Raw genomic sequence first — 17,824 nt, 5'->3', positions numbered from 1 at the left:
ATGCCTCTAGTTTAACGCATTGATTCAAATAAACAAATTGCACACATATAGTTCATGAAACAAACTGCATTTATCTATTCAATAAATGCAGCAACACGTTCATTCAATGTCACAAACTTCGCAGATTGTCTCACTCAAACTGCACACATTCACTCCATGAACCACACTGCACGTATTAGTTCAATGAGAGAGCTTTTCTCATTCATTCAATGTGCCAAGCATCACGCTTTAATTCAATGAAACATACTTGCACTAATTGAATCAATGAATCAAGCTACAATCATTAAATCAATGAATCACACTTTATTTCAATGGAACAAACCTATCTCCCATATTAATGAACTAAATGCATACGTTCATTCAATGAAACAAACTGCACATGATAATTCAATGAGTAAAGGTACTCTTAATTCAATCAAACAAATTGCACACATTTAGCTAATGCAGCAAACTGCATTCCTTGAATCATTGTATCAAACCACAAACATTCAATGAATTAAACCTTATTCCTTGTTTCAATCGAACAAACAACCCACATACTACAGTCGTTCTTTCAATGAAACAGACTGCACATGATTATTCAATGAGTTAACGTACATTGATTCAATCAAACAATTGTCACACATTTAGTTCATGAAGCAAACAGTATTACTCAATTCAATGTATTCAGCTACTCATATCCTCTCAATGTTACAAGCTTCGCACATTGTCTCAATCAAACTGCACACATTCACTCCATGAACTAACTGCACGTGTTAATTCAAAGAGCGAGCTTCTCTCATTCATACTCAACGCTTCCATTCAATTAGATAAACTGCATTTATTGAATCATTGAATCAAACAGCAAGCATTGACTTAATGAATCAAAAATTATTTCTTGTTTCAACCTACTTCACTTATTTAGTTCATTTAATGAAACAGACTGCAGACGTTCATTCTATAAAGCAAACTGCATTCCTTGAATCATTGTATCAAATTACAATCATTGATTCAATGAATCACACCTTATCCCTTGTTTCAATCGAACAAACCTAACTCACTTGTTTAGGGAATCATACTAAACTCGTTCATTCAATGAAACAGACTGCACATCATAATTCAATGAGTAAAGGTACTCTTAATGCATTGATTCAATCAAACAAATTGCAACATTTAGTTCATGAAGCAAACTGCATTTGTGAATTCAATGAATTGAGCTACTCTTATTTTCTCAATGTCACAAACTTCGCTCATTATCTTAGTCGAACGCACAGATGCAAACACGCAAACTCACACAAACACACACACAAACGTGCACACGCACACACACTTACACACAAATACAAACACACAAACACGCACGCAGACACGTACAAACACGCACTTACGCACACAATCACACACACATACAAACACACAGACACAAACTCACACCCACTTACACGCGCACGTACTCACATACAAACACACACATACACACCCATATAAACACAAACACACGTATACACACACACATACACATACAAACACACAATCACACACACAAACACACAAATGAACTCACACGCTGTCACATATACACACAAACACACACTTACACACATACACACACAAACACACACACACGCACTTACACACAAACCCAAACTCACATACACTTACATACACACATACACATCCACACTTACACTCACACACGCACACACACTACGCACTTACAGAACTACAAAAACGAACATCTAAAACACATACTCCTTACACGCACACATTTACACACACTACGCACACTACACACACACTTAAACACACAAACACACACACAAACACACACACGCAAACACACACAATTACACACAAACACATACGCACTTACACACACACTCTTACACTCACACAAAGACACACACTACACACTTACAGACATACACAAACACACACACTTATACACACACTCATTACAAGCCTACACACTTATACTCACTACGCGCACTGTACACACACTTTTAAACACACAAACACACACATGCACACATGCAAACACACACAGATACACACACATATAGACACACACACAAATACACATATACACACCCACACACACACACCTACACACAAACAGACACGTACATACACATACACAAACACACTTGCACTCACACACTTACACACACAACACCCTTACAGTCATACACAAACACACCTTACACACACACTTACACTATCACACACACTGTCAGACACACACGTACACACAAACATACACACACTAACACAATACTATACACACGTACACACAGTCTCACACATGCGCATACACAACCCACACAAACACACACATACACACTTACAAACACACACACATAGACACACACGCAAACACAAACGCACTCATACACACAAACGCACAGATGAAAACACGCAAACACTATCAAACACACACACACAAATACACACACACGCACACACATAAACACACACATATAGACGCACGCGCAAACGTGCACATATAGTCGCGCATACAAACACACACACAAACACGCACAAACGCACAAATGCAAACACGCAAACTCACACAAACACACACACGAATACACAAACATGCACACGCACACACACAAATATAAACACACAAACACACACGCAGGCACGTACACACACGCACTTACGCACACACAAACATACAATCACACACACAAACAAACACACTGACACAAACACACACCCACTTACTCACACCCTCTTACACGCGCACATACTCACATACAAACACACACATACACGCCCATATACACACAAACAGACGTACACACTAACACACAGACACATACACACACAAACACACAATCACACACACAAACACACACATGAACACATACACTTACACACACACTGTCGTTCAATGCCTCTAGTTTAACGCATTGATTCAAATAAACAAATTGCACACATATAGTTCATGAAACAAACTGCATTTATCTATTCAATAAATGCAGCAACACGTTCATTCAATGTCACAAACTTCGCAGATTGTCTCACTCAAACTGCACACATTCACTCCATGAACCACACTGCACGTATTAGTTCAATGAGAGAGCTTTTCTCATTCATTCAATGTGCCAAGCATCACGCTTTAATTCAATGAAACATACTTGCACTAATTGAATCAATGAATCAAGCTACAATCATTAAATCAATGAATCACACTTTATTTCAATGGAACAAACCTATCTCCCATATTAATGAAATAAATGCATACGTTCATTCAATGAAACAAACTGCACATGATAATTCAATTAGTAAAGGTACTCTTAATGCATTGATTCAATCAAACAGATTGCACACATTTAGCTAATGCAGCAAACTGCATTCCTTGAATCATTGTATCAAACCACAAACATTCAATGAATTAAACCTTATTCCTTGTTTCAATCGAACAAACAACCCACATACTACAGTCGTTCTTTCAATGAAACAGACTGCACATGATTATTCAATGAGTAAACGTACATTGATTGAATCAAACAATTGCCACACATTTAGTTCATGAAGCAAACAGTATTACTCAATTTAATGTATTCAGCTACTCATATCCTCTCATTGTTACAAGCTTCGCACATTGTCTCAATCAAACTGCATACATTCACTCCATGAACTAACTGCACGTGTTAATTCAATGAGCGAGCTTCTCTCATTCATACTCAACGCTTCCATTCAATTAGATAAACTGCATTTATTGAATCATTGAATCAAACAGCAAGCATTGATTTAATGAATCAAAAATTATTTCTTGTTTCAACCTACTTCACTTATTTAGTTCATTTAATGAAACAGACTGCACATCATAATTCAATGAGTCAAGCAAACTGCATTCCTTGAATCATTGTATCAAATTACAATCATTGATTCAATGAATCACACCTTATCCCTTGTTTCAATCCAACAAACCTAACTCACTTGTCTAGTTAATCCTACTAAACTCGTTCATTCAATGAAACAGACTGCACATCATAATTCAATGAGTAAAGGTACTCTTAATGCATTGATACAATCAAACTTTTAGTTCATGAAGCAAACTGCATTTGTCAATTCAATGAATGCAGCAACTCTTTAATTCAATGTCACAAGCTTCGTACATTGTCTCAGTCAATCTGAACACAATCACTCCATGAACCAAACTGCACGTGTTAATTCAATGAGTATAGCTTCTCTCATTCATTCAATTGGTCAAGCGAAACGCTTTCATTCTATGAAACAAACTGCATAATTGAATCATTGAATCAAACTACAATCATTGATTCAATGAATCAAACGTTATTGAATGTTTCAATAAACTTACATTTATTTAGTGAATGGAATTACACACGTTCATTCAATAAAAGATGTTGCACATGTCATTTCAAAGAGTAGAGTTACTCTCTTTCGTTCAATGCCTGAAGCTTAACGCATTCAAACAAACAAATTGCACACATTTAGTTCATGAAGCAAACAGCATTTGTCAATTCAATGAATACAGCTAATCTCAAGCTACAATCATTGATTTAAATAATCAAACCTTATTCCTTGTTTCAATCGAACAAACCTAACTCACTAGTTTAGTGAATCCTACTACACTCGTTCATTCAATGAAACAGACTGCACATGATAATTCAATGATTAAAGGTACTCTTAATGCATTGATTCAATCAAACAAAGTGTACACATTTAGTTCATGAAGCAAACTGCATTTGTCAATTCAATGAATTCAGCTACTCTTATTCTCTCAATGTCACAAGCTTCACACATTATCACAATCGAACTGCACACATTTACTCATGAACCAAACTGCACGTGCTAACTCAATGAGTATAGCTTCTAGCACTCATTCAATGTGTCAAGCTTAATGCATTCATTCCATGAAACATACTGCATTTATTGAATCAATCTACATCGTATTCTTTATTTCAATGGAACAAACCTAATTAATGAACTAAAGGCATATGTTCATTCAATGAAACAAACTGCATTCATTGCATCATTGTATCAAACTACAATCATTGATTCAATTAATCAAACCTTATTCATTGTTTCACTTGTGTAGTGAATCATACTAAACTCGTTCATTCAATGAAACAGACTGCACATCATAATTCAATGAGTAAAGGTACTCTTAATGCATTGATTCAATCAAACAAATTGCAACATTTAGTTCATGAAGCAAACTGCATTTGTGAATTCAATGAATTGAGCTACTCTTATTTTCTCAATGTCACAAACTTCGCTCATTATCTTATTCGAACGCACAGATGCAAACACGCAAACTCACACAAACATGCACACGCACACACACTTACACACAAATACAAACACACAAACACGCACGCACACACGTACACACACGCACTTACGCACACACAATCAAACACACATACAAACACACAGACACAAACTCACACCCACTTACTCACACCCACTTACAAGCGCACATACTCACATACAAACATACACATACACACCCATATAAACACAAACACACGTACACACTTACACACAGACACATACACACAAACACACAATCACACACACAAACACACAAATGAACTCACACACTGTCACGCACATATACACACAAACACACACTTACACACATACACACACAAACACACACACACGCACTTACACACAAACCCAAACTCACATACACTTACATACGCACAAACACATCCACACTTACACTCACACACGCAAACACACTACGCACTTACAGAACTACAAACATAAACATCTACACACATACGCCTTACACGCATACACTTACACACACTACGCACACTACACACACACACACTTAAACACACAAACACACAATAACACACAAACACATACGCACTTACACACACACTCTTACACTCACACAAAGACACACACTACACACTTACAGACATACACAAACACACACACTTACACACACACTCATTACAAGCCTACACACTTATACTCACTACGCGCACTGTACACACACTTTTAAGCACACAAACACACACATACACACATGCAAACACACACAGATACACACACATATAGACACACACACAAACACACACATGCGCACAAACAAACCCACAAACAAACCCACAGTTACACACACCAACACACAAACACACACTTACACACACTTCCACACACACACTTACACTCACACACACACAAACACACACACTACATGCACTTACAGACACATATAAACATACACACACTATGCACACACTTACACGCACACTTACACACACAAACTCACACATGCGCACAAACAAACCCACACAAACAAACACATACACACTTCCAAACACACACATATACACACCCACACACACCTACACACAAACAGACACGTACATACACATACACACACACACACTTGCACTCATACACTTACACACACACAACACACTTACAGTCATACACAAACACACACTTACACACACACTTACACGCAAACACGTATACACAGTACGCACACACTACACACACTTACACACGCACAAACACATTCACACTTACACTCTCACACACACACAACACACTTACAGTCATACACAAACACACACTTACACCCACACTTACACGCAAACACGTGTACACAGTACGCACACACTACACACACTTACACACACAAATACACACATACACACATACAAACACACACATATGGACACACACAAACTCACACTACACACCCACAGTTACACACACCAACACACAAACACACACTTACACACACTTACACACACACACTTACACTCACACACACACAAACACACACACTACATGCACTTACAGACACATATAAACATACACACACTTACACACACACTATGCACACACTTACACACACAGTTACACACACAAACTCACACATGCGCACAAACAAACCCACAAACAAACCCACAGTTACACACACCAACACACAAACACACACTTACACACACTTCCACACACACACTTACACTCACACACACACAAACACACACACTACATGCACTTACAGACACATATAAACATACACACACTATGCACACACTTACACGCACACTTACACACACAAACTCACACATGCGCACAAACAAACCCACACAAACAAACACATACACACTTCCAAACACACACATACACGCACGCAAACACACAAACATACACACACACAAACACTCACATATAGACGCACGCATAAACGTGCGCATACAAACACACACACAAACACGCACAAACGCACAAATGCAAACACGCAAACTCACACAAACACACACACGAATACACAAACATGCACACGCACACACACAAATACAAACACACAAACACACACGCAGACACGTACACACACGCACTTACGCAGACAAACACACAATCACACACACAAACAAACACACTGACACACACAAACACACACACAAACGCATACACAAACACACCCATACACACAAACGCACAGATGCAAACACACAAACACACACACACTTACGAATACAAACACACAAACACATACACACATTGACATACACTTACACTCACACACACAAACACAAACACACACTTACTCACACACCTTACACACCCCAACACTTCACACACACAAACATAAACACACACACTAAGCGCACACTACACAAACACTCTTACAAACACAAACACACACATACACACACTAACGCAAATTAATAAACACGCAAACACCCAAACCTACACACAAACACACACATGCACACATAAATACACACTTATACACGCAAAAACGTTGGGCACTCACATACACACACATTTACTCACCCATATACACACACACTTACATGTACACATACACACACTTACAGACACACATAAACAAACACACATAAACACGCAAACGACCACACACATCTACACACACACTTACACACAGACGACCACACACACACTTACACACACATAACCCACACACATACATACACAAACACACACTACACACCCACACTTACACACACCTACACACAAACACACACTTACATACACAAACACACACACTTACTCTCACACAAACACACAGTACACACTTACAGACATGCACAAACACACACTTACACACACTCCTTACATACACACTTACACTCTCACACACACTTTCAGACACACACTTACACACAAACATACAAACACTAACACACATACTACACACACGTACACACAGACTCACACATGCGCACACACAACCCCACACAAACACACACATACACACTTACAAACACACACAAAGACACACACGCAAACACAAACGCACACATTCACACAAACGCACAGATGAAAACACGCAAACACAATCAAACACACACACACAAATACACACACATGCACACGCACACACACTTACACACAAATACAAGCACACAAACACACATGCAGACACGTACACACAAGCACTTACGCACACACAAACACGCAATCACACATGGACACAAACACACACCCACTTAGTCATTTTCACTTACACACACAGATACACACAAACTAACACGCCCCCAACACAAATACACATACACACTTACACACAGACACGTTCACACACAAAACACAATCACACACACAAACACACACATGAACTCACACACTTACACAAACACTGTCACGCACACATACACACAAAGGCACACTTACACACATACACACAAACGCACACAAACACACACTTACACACGCACTTACACACAAACACACTAACACATTCACACTTACACTCACAGACACAAACACAGTACACACTTACAGACCTACACAAACACACGTACACATACACCCACACTCCTTACACGGACACACGTATACACACCGTGCGCCCACTTCACACACACTTAAACACACAAACACACACATACACATACAAACAAATACAAACAGATACAAACACACAAATACAAACAAATACTCACACACAAATACACACACATGCACACGCGCACACACTTACACACTAATACAAACACGCAAACACACACGCAGACATGTACACACACGCTCTTACGCATACAAACATGCACACACGCACTTTACACACACTGAACACACACTTACACACACATAAACACACACACTAATACACACACACTTACACTTAAACACACAAACACACAAACGTACACACACTTACACAAACACACACACTCACACAAACACACACACTACACTCTTACAGACATACACAAACACACTCACACTTACACACACACTCCTTACACGCACACACTTATACACACTACGTGCACACTACACGCTCACGTAAACACATAAACACACACATACACAAATGCAAACACACACAAACACATACAAACATACACAAACACAAACACATACACACACTCCATACACGCGCATTCTTCTACACAGTACGCACACACTACACACACACACTTAATAACACAAACACACACATACACACATGCAAACACACATACACATTCAAACACACACACCTACACACAAACACACACTTACACACACAAACACATACACACTTACACACACACCTACACACACATACAAACACATACACCACACGCACTTACAGACACACTTACAGACACACACTTACACAAACAAACATACACACCTTACACACAGTAGGCACAACACATTCATAAACTTACACACAAACACAAAAACCTTCACAAACACACATTAACACACACTTACACACATTTACACGCAAACACACACACTTACCCACACACTTACACACATTTACGCACTCATACACAAACACATACACACTTACACACACACACTTACACTCACACACACACAAACACATACACACTTACACACACACACTTACACTCACACACACAAACACATACACACACACACTTACACTCTCACACACACAAACTCAAAAACTACACACACTTACACACACACTTACAGCCACATATTTACACACACAAACATACACACACACATACTACACACACGTACACATACAAACTCACACATGCGCACACAGAAACCCACACATACTACACACACTTACAAACACAATTACATGCACACACAAACACACACATACACACAAACGCACAGATGAAAACACGCAAACACACACAAACACATACACACAAATACACACAAATGCACACGCACACACACTTACACTCAAATACAAACACGCAAACTCACACACAAACATGCACACGCACACACACTTACACACAAATACAAACACACAAACACACGCAGGCACGGACGCACACGCACACACAAACACACAATCATGAACACACAAACACACAGACACAAACACACACCCACGTACTCACACCCACTTACACGCGCACATACTCACATACAAACACACACTTACACACCCATATACACACAAACACACGTACGCACTTACACACAGACACATACACACAAAAACACACACACACACACATGAACTCACACACTTACACACACTGTCACGCACATATACACACAAACACACACTTACACACATACACATGCAAACACACACAAACACACACTTACACACGCACTTACACACAAACACAAACTCACATACACTTACATACACACAAACACATCCACACTCACACACGCAAACACACTACGCACTTACAGAACTACAAACACACAAACACACACACAAACACACACATGCAAACACACACATTTACACACAAACACATACGCACTTACACACACACTCTTACACTCACACAAACACACACACTACACACTTACAGAGATACACAAACACACACACTTACACACACTCCGTACACGCCTACACACGCCTACACACTTATACACACTACGCGCACAGTACACACACACTTAAACACACAAACACACACACATGCAAACACACACAGATACACATACAAACAGACACAAATAGACACACACAGATACACATATACACACACAGACACACAAACAGTCACACACACACAAACACACACACTATACACCCACACTTACACACACCTACACACAAACACACACGTACATACACAAACACACACACTTGCACTCACACAAACACACACAAAACACACTTACAGACATACACAAACACACACGTACACACACACTTACACGCACACACGTATACACAGTACGCACACACTACACACACCTACACACACAAACACACACATACACACATACAAACACACCCATATAGACACACACAAACACACACATATAGGCACACACTTACACTCACACGACGAATCACACGCCTACACACACACATAAACACACACACGCACTTCACACACACACTGAACACACATAAACACACACACTAATACACACACACTACACTTACACACACACAAACACACAAACTTACACACACACTTACGCACAAACTGACACTTAAAAACATTTACACACACAAACACATACACACTTACACACACACACTCACACAAACACACACTACACACTTACAGACATACACAAACACACACACTCCTTACACGCACACACTTATACACACTACGTGCCCACTACACGCACAACTAAACACATAAACACACACAAACACACATGCAAACACACGCAGGCACATACAAACGCACACACAAACACAAACACAGACACATACAGTCCTTACACGCGCACACTTATACACACTACGCACACACTACACGCACTTTTAAACACACAAACACACACATATACACATGCAAACACACACACATACACATACAAACACACACATATAGACACACAACACAAACACACACATACATTCACAAACACACACACACTACACACCCACATTTACACACACCTACACACAAAACATACAAGTACACACAAATACATACAAACTTACACCCACTTACACTCACAAACATACAAACACATACACCACACGCACTTTCAGACACACTTACACTCACAAATAAACACACACTTACACACACTATGCACACACCATACACACACTTACACACACAAACTCACACATGCACACACATAAACCCACACATACACACTTACAAACACACACACATAAACACACACAAACACACACGCAGACACGTACACACACCCACTTACGCAACACAAACACACAATCACACACACACAAACACACAGACATAAACATACACGCGCACATGCTCACATACAAACACACATACACACAAACACACGTACACACTTACACAGACACATACACACAAACACACACTCACACATACAAACACACACATGAACTCACACACTTACACACTGTCACGCACATATACACACAAACACACACTTACACACATACACACACAACACACACGTACACACACTTACACACAAAAACACACTTACACACACTTACAAACACACAAACACATTCACACTTACACACACACTTACACTCACACACACACAAACACACACATTCATACACAAACACACACATATACACACATACACACACAACACACACGTACACACACACACACACAAAAACACACTTACACACACTTACAAACACATAAAACACATTCACACTTGCACACACTTACACTCACACACACACAAACACACATTCACACACAAACACACACATATACACACACAAACACACATACACACAAACACACACTTACACACAAACACACACACACCCACTCTAACAAAAACCAACACTACACACTTGCAGACATACACAAACACACACTTACACACACACTCCTTACACACACACTCATTCATACTGCGCACACACCACACACACACACATTTAAACACACAAACACACACACTACACACATGCAAACACACACACATACACATACAAACACACCTATATGGACACACACATACATGCCCACACATATAGACACACACATACACCCACACAAACAGACACACTACACACCCACACTTACGCACACCTACACACAAACACACACATGTTGCGTGCATGTTTGTGTTTGTGTGTGCTTGTGTGTGTGTATGTTTGTGTTTGTAAGTGTGTTTGTAGCGTGCGCTTAGTGTGTGTGTACGCGTGGGCGTGTAAGGTGTGTGTGTAAGTGTGTGTTTGTGTTTGTGAGTGTGAGTGTAAGTGCGTGTGAGTAAGTGTGTATGTGTTTGTGTGTGTAAGTGTGTGGGTAAGTGTGTGTGTTTGTGTGTGTAAGTGTAAGTGTGTGTAAGTGTGTGTTTGTGTGTGTGTAAGTGTGTGTGAAGGTTTGTGTGTTTGTGTGTATGTGTGTGTATGTGTGTGTTTGTGTGTGTGCTTGTGTATGTTTGTGTGTGTATCTGTGTGTGTTTGCGTGTGTGTGTATATGTGTGTGTTTGTGTGTTTAGTGTGTATAAGTGTGTGCGTGTAAGGCGTATGTGTGTAAATGTGCGTGTTTGTGTATGTCTGTAAGTGTGTAGTGTGTTTGTGTGAGTGTAAGTGTGTGTGTGTAAGTTTGTGTGTTTGTGTGTGTGTAAGTATGTGTGTTTATGTGTATGTAAGTATGTGTGAAATTTTGTGTGTGAAGTGCGTGTGTGTGTTTATGTGTCTGTGTAGGCGTGTGTGTGGTCGTGTGAGTGTAAGTGTGTGTGTTTGTATGTGTAAATGTGTATGTGGGTGTGTAGCGTGTGTTTGTGTGTGTATGTGTGTGTGTTTGTGTGTGTCTAAGTGTGTGTGTGGTCATCTGAGTGTAAGTGTGTGTGTAAGCATGCGTGCATGTGTGTGTAACTATGTGTGCATGTGTGTGTGTTTATGTGTGTCTGTAAGTGTGTATATGTGTACATGTAAGTGTGTGTGTATATGGGTGTGTATGTGAGTGTGCACATTTGTGTGCGTGTTTGTGTGCATGTGTGTGTGTTTGTGTGTTTGTATCTTTGTGTTTGTGCACATACACAAACACACACACACAAACACACACATTTACACACAAACACATACAAACTTACACACACACTCTTACACTCACACAAACACAAACACTACACACTTACAGACATACACAAACACACACACACTTACACACACACTCCTTACACGCCTACACACTTATACACACTATGCGCACACATACACACATGCAAACACACACAGATACACATACAAACACACACATATAGACACACACACAAATACACATGTACACACACAAACACACACACATACACACACACACAATCACACACTACACACCCACACTTACACACACCTACACGCAAACACACACATATACAAACACACACACACTTACACTCACACAAACACACACACAACACACTTACAGACATGCACAAACACACACTTAGACGCACACTTACACGCACACACGTATACACAGTACGCACACACTACACACACTTACACACACAAACACACACATACACACATACAAACACACACATATAGGCACACACACACACATATAGACAAACACAAACACACACATACACACAAACACACACACAATCACACACTACACACCCACAGTTACACACACCAACACACAAACACGCACTTACACACACAAACACATACACACTTACACACACACTTGCACTCACACACACACAAACACACACACTACATGCACTTACAGACACATATAAACATGCACACACTTACACACACACTATGCACACACTACACACACACTTACACACACAAACTCACACATGCGCACACACAAACCCACACAAACACACACATACACACTTCCAAACACACACATACACACACGCAAACGCACAAACATACACTCACACAAACACAGACATATAGACGCACGCACAAACGTGCACATATAGACGCGCATACAAACACACACAAACACACACATACACACAAACGCACAGGTGCAAACACGCAAACACACACACAAACACACGCACAAATACACACCCACTTACGATACAAACACACCAACACGTACACACTTATTCACATACACTTACACTCACACACACAAACACAAACACACATCAACACACACACCTTTCACACATCACACACACACTTACACACACATAAACACACACACTAAGCTCACACTACACACACACTTACAAACACAAACATACACACACAAGCACACACAAACACACACATACACATAAATACACACGCAAACACCCACACATACACACAAACACAAAGATACAAACACACAAACACACACATGCACACATAAATACACACTTGCATACACAAAAACCTTGGGCACTCACATACACACACATGTACACACCCATATACACAAACACTTACATGTACACATACACACACTTACACACACACAAACACAAACACACACGTACAAACACTGCGTAAACACACTTTAACACACAACACACACTACACACATGTAAACACACGCACACATACAAACACACACATATAGACACACACACACATGCACACACTTAGACATACACATACACACACAAACAGACACACTACACACCTACACTTACGCACACCTGCACAAAAACACACACTTACACACTTACACACACACTTACACTCTCTAACACACAAACACACATACTACACACACTTACACACACACTTACAGACACACACTTACACACAGAACCATACACACACACATACTACACACACACGTACACACACAAACACACACATACACACTTACAAACACACACAGACACACACGCAAACACAAACACATACACACAAACGTGTACAGATGAAATCACGCAAAGACACACAAACACACACACACAAACACACACATGCACACGCACACACACTTACACATAAATGCAAACAGACATCCAGACACGTACACACAATCACTTACGTACACACAAACACGCAATCACACACACACATGGACACAGACACACACCCACTTACTCACACACACTTACGCACGCACATACACACATAAAACCACCCCCCCACACAAATACACACTTACACACAGACACATACACACACAAACACACAATCACACATACACACACACATGAACTCACACACTTACACAAACACTTGCATGCACACATATATACAAAAGCAAACACTTACACACATACCCACAAACACACACTTACACCCACACTTACACACACACACAAACACATTCACCCTTACACTCACACACACAAACACACTACACACTTAAAGACCTAAACAAACACACACACACTTTCACCCACACTGCTTTCACGCACACACCTATACACTCTATGCGCACACTTCACACACACTTAAACTCACAAACACACTCATACACATACAAACACACACATATAGACACTCACACAAACACACTCTTCGCACACACTACACACACACTTAAACAGACAAACACACACATACACACATTCAAACACACACTTGCAGACACACACTTACAAACACATATAGACACACACAAACACACACATACACACACAAACATACACACACACAAACACACCCACCACACACACACTTACACACACCTACTCACAAATGCACACATACTTACACACACACATGCACGCATGCTTACACACACACTTACACTCAGATGACCACACACACACTTACACACACACACAAACACACACACATACACACACAAACACACGCTACACACCCACACACATTTACACATACAAACACACACACTTACACTCACACGACCACACACACGCCTACACACACACACATAAACACGCACACGAACTTCACAAACACACTGAACACACACTTATACAAAAGCACACACACACAAACACCAACACACAAATTTTCACACATGCTTACATACACAAAAAAACACACACGCAATACACACACTTGCACTTACACACACACAAACACACAAACTTACACACACACTTACGCACATTTACACACACAAACACATACACACTTACACACACACACTTACACTCACACAAACACACACACACTTACACACACACTCCTTACACGCACACACTGATACACACTACGTGCACACTACATGCACACGTAAACACATAAACACACACATACACAAATGCAAACACACACATACACATACAAACACACACATATACACACACACACACAAACACACACATACACACACAAACACACACACACACCTACACACAAACACACACTTACACACACAAACACATACACACTTACACACACACTTACGCTCACACACATACAAACACATGCACCACACTTACTTACAGTCACACTTACAGACACACACTTACACACACAACCATACACACCTTACACACACACTATGCACACACCATACACACACTTGTGTTGTGTGTCTGTGTGTGTGAGTGTAAGTGTGAATGTGCTTGTGTGTGTGTGTTTGTGTGTAAGTGCGTGTGTAAGTGTGTGTTTGTGTGCGTTTGTGTGTAAGTGTGTATGTGTGTAAGTGTGCTTTTGTGTGTATGTGTGCGTGACAGTGTGTGAGTTCATGTGGGTGTGTGTATGTGTGATTGTGTGTTTGTGTGTGTATGAGTCTGTGTGTAAATGTGTATGTGTATTTGTGTGGGCGGGTTTGTATGTATGTATGTGCGTGCGTAAGTATGTTTGAGTAAGTGGGTGTGTGTTTGTGTCCATGGGTTTGTGTGTGTGTGATTGTGTGTTTGTATGTGCGTAAGTGCGTGTGTGTACGTTTCTGCGTGTGTGTTTGTGTGTTTGAATTTTTGTGTAATTGTGTGTGCGTGTGAATGTGTGTTTGTTTGTGTGTGTGTTTGCGTGTTTGCATTTGTGCGTTTGTGTGTACGTGTGTCTTTGTGTGTGTGTTTGTATGCGTGTCTATCTGTGCACGTTTGTGCGTGTGTCTATATGTGTGTGTTTGTGCGTGTATGTGTGTGTGTATGTGTGTGCTAGTGTGGG

Source organism: Chiloscyllium plagiosum, unplaced genomic scaffold (assembly GCF_037043375.1).
Source record: "Chiloscyllium plagiosum isolate Xiang-an unplaced genomic scaffold, Cpla_swu_hap1 HiC_scaffold_46, whole genome shotgun sequence".
Taxonomy (NCBI): domain Eukaryota; kingdom Metazoa; phylum Chordata; class Chondrichthyes; order Orectolobiformes; family Hemiscylliidae; genus Chiloscyllium; species Chiloscyllium plagiosum.
Note: the sequence above shows the minus strand (reverse complement) of the source record.